This window comes from Triturus cristatus, chromosome 10 (genome assembly GCF_964204655.1).
Source record: "Triturus cristatus chromosome 10, aTriCri1.1, whole genome shotgun sequence".
Classification (NCBI taxonomy): Eukaryota; Metazoa; Chordata; class Amphibia; order Caudata; family Salamandridae; genus Triturus; species Triturus cristatus.
Genome location: NC_140593.1, coordinates 1216133322 through 1216136971, shown reverse-complemented (window position 1 = coordinate 1216136971; position 3650 = coordinate 1216133322).

Here is a 3650-nt window from a genome sequence, read left to right as displayed (position 1 = left end):
AACTATAACGGGGGAATTTCATTGTTTTTTTACGAGGGAAAGGTCCAGCTAACTATAACATGTGTGAAACCTATGGTTTTTTAAGTGAATATATATATATATATATATATATATATATATATATATATATATATATATATTATATATATATATATATAATGCAGAATGAGTAATGGTATTAAATCGGAAGCATCTGGGCCATCAAAACAGATTGGTTATGTTGGGAGGGAAAGTTTATATCGAGTGTCTGGTTAGAATAAATTGGATTCTACCAGCGATATGTTTATTTTCACAGACCTTATCAAGGAAAGGAAACCATAAATATCTTGCAGGAGTGTCAGAATTTGAATTGAAAAGCGACAAGGCTATAACATGGCGTACAATGACATTTTGGAGGTGAGAATACAATTAATCGGCACTTGTGAAGTGAGTATTGGAGTACTAAAACATATAGAAAAACAAATATTGTCATAGCCAATAGATCTCGCCTTTGGGACCTTATAAGTGTTTATTTAGTGGTGATTAAGTGCTTTGGGATGGGTGAAGTGTACAGGTGAAAGGGGGAGAAGAGTGTGCAAATTGAGAGATTAACAGGAAAAGGGTGGGGATGAGATCTGGCTTAGGGGCTACAGCTACCGCTTTTGGAACCGGGTTGGAGTCCCGATGTTGGTTTAACACCCTGTGATCCTGGGCAAGTTACTTCATCTCCCCGCGCCTAAAGCAAAGTTAACGTGCCTTTGTATAATATAAGTGTTGATCTTGTAAAGTGCTCCAAATCTTTCCAGTTGAGTTCAGGTTATATAAAAGTGAGAGAAAGTAGTATTGCACCACACAAGAGGATTTGGAACAAGCGCGGCCGCGAAAGCTATGCACGGAAGTGAAAGCTATCACAGGTCCCATATACCCGTCATTCGAATTCACAAGTGATATTTTGTTCAATAACTGTCCAACTGAACAGGATGCCGGTGCCAGTGGCATAACTTAAAATAACGCCCCCCTCCCTCACTCCCGCAGAAAATAAGTGGGCCGAGTCTCGCATATGTCAGAAATTCATTGGCCTTGGGGTGAATGGGTGCCCCCATTTGAAGGGTTGGGAACCCCATAAGGGCTCCCCTTGTACGTCAAGGGCGTGCGTTACGCCCCTGGCGGGTAGAGTAAACTAGCTTTAATTTTTTTAAGGAGTGGTAAAATAATGATGCCCCCTTTTAAGAGGAGAACCACACAGCAGAGCAACAAGTTCCTCTGAGGACATACGTGCTGACTGGGAGCGCCACCCACCCTCTCACCTGCGAGCCTCTTCACACTCACCCCGAGCCCCAAAGTGCACAGCATCTCTCGCTTCTCTTTATCCCCGGGTCTGATATGCCTCTCTGAAAAGTCATCGTGGCGAGGCACCCTGGCTACGGCACGCTGCTGCTCCTCTTCCTGCTTCGCAGGCTCCAGTAGGCATGAGGTAGGAGCAACCTGCTGCCCCCTAGAGAGCGGGAGCGACGACAGAAGAGCCCCACAGGCTGCGGCACAGCTCTGCATGCTACTGGCGGAGGATGCCGGGCGCGCACAACGTCAGTCGACTAACTGAGGAAAAGTTGGCTCTGGCTCTCAGTTCACCTGCAGCTAACCCTGGTGATCGCGCCCCCTGCACGGCCACGCCTTATACGTTGCTCAGCCAATGGGGGCCGGCGCGGCTGACAAGCCCCCCTGACGCCCAGGACCAGAGTGCGACCAGCAATATGCGCAAGGAAACTGCTAACCCAGAGAAGATGTTTAAAGCAGCAGTTCGTGAGCAGGGATGCTTAAACTTAAAAGTGAGAGTGGCGGACTGCAGTTCCGTCAGGGAAGGACGCCATCTTACAACAGGCATTCAGGGCAACCGCCCAGACACAAGGCCAGTCCTGAAGAGCAGTGACGAACTCAAAAGTCAAAGTAGCACAGGAAAATATTTTATAATCAGCCCCAAAATGCCGTGAGCAAATGTACATTCCGATCGAGGCTGACGCCCTCCAGTGGAACTAGGGGGGATTGCACCACACGAGAGGATTTGGGATTTTGCGGGCACGCAAAAGCTAAACGAACAAGGGCAGGCGCGATAATAGTAACCAGATGGAGCCGCAGCTCGCTCCCGCATGGTGAACGCCGTACATGCACGAGCGCTCATTGGAAACAGTGCAGTACATGTACGAGTTTCCGAAAAAGTCCTGAGTGATTCCAAGAGGTCACTCCTAAGCAGCGCTTGCGCGCTGCGTTATGCTCTAACTAATAAGGGGGTTTTTGTACTTGTTTTCTTGTAGAAAGCTTAATAATGATGGAAGTGCATGGCTTTTAAGAAAGGAAGACACATGAATAAAGAAATATCATAAGGTAAATGAGACAAGGAAATCATGCCCACGAAAAGTATTAAGAGACATAAGGTATATATATATATATATATATTACCTACTGGCGGTCGCCAGTAGGTAGTTATAGTTAGGATCTATTATCCATAGGAAATCCGCAACATTCTATTTGGAATAACTTTGGCGCCGGTTGACGAATCTTCGTGAAATTTTCAAACCTCGTGGCCTGCTCCGGTCCACTCCTATCCTGAAAGTCTCGGGGTGATTTGTCAAGCAGGGGCCGAGAAAAAAGGGGGGTCCCAAATCGTGTTTTCCCCATCCAATTTTCCATGGGGACCGTCAGTCGCAGCTACAGCCTGAACTGCTAAACGGAATTACACCAAATTTGGCAGAAAGGTAGACCTTGGTTCAGAGTCGTGCCTTTTGCTTAAATGGTGTAAATCCGTTCAGTAGTTCCTGAGAAAATCAAAATCACATGTATATCTATGGCCGCTCTGGATCCACGCACCCTGCCGAGCACGAGCTGTATGCTAATTGGCTGTCAACACTCCAAACCAGGAAGTGTCAGTAGCCATCTTGTGCCTCGGTAGAACCGAGGCTCAAGGAAACAGAAGAAAAAACGCGCAGAACGCAAAAAGGGGGCAGGGTAGAAACACCCTGACCCCCTAGGCCTGCTTACGGGTTCCCACGAAAAACATTTTTTTTTTTTTTTTAAATCAGCAAAATCTGCGCTTGGTGCGCTGACCCAGCCGATTAAAAAAAAAAATGAAGTGCGGGCTCCCGTTTGCCGGGGGATGGCCTTAAGTGGCCAGAGGAGGGGGGCAACGCAGCTCCCCTCCCAAAAATCTTTTTTTTTTTAAAAAAAGGCCATGCCCCGGGGTTGAGGTCTCCTGGGCTGGTTAAGGCCTCGGTAGGGGGGGCCAGGCGGCCCCCTTCCCAAATTTTTAATTTAATAGAAAAAAATTAGGGGGCAGGCCCTGGGGGATGGGGTCCCCAGGGCCAAAAAAAGAGAAAAAGAAGGGGGGATACGCAGCCTCCCTGCTTAAAAAAAAGAAATACCGGCATTGCGCCGGAGGCCACGCCCCCTCGTTTCAGCACTCTGCAAACGTGCCCCCTGGCGCGTTTGCGGATGGGGAACGAATTCCCCTTGAATACTGGGGGTCCCTGGGGGCCAACTAGCCTACCAGGAACCTCCAGTATGCGCCAGGGGGCTGCGTTGCAGAGAGGTGTTCTGAGGCCACGCCGCTTTTTACACCTCTCCGCAATGCAGCTCTGTGGTGCTTAATGGAGGTAGCTGGTGGGGTAGTTGCACCCCAG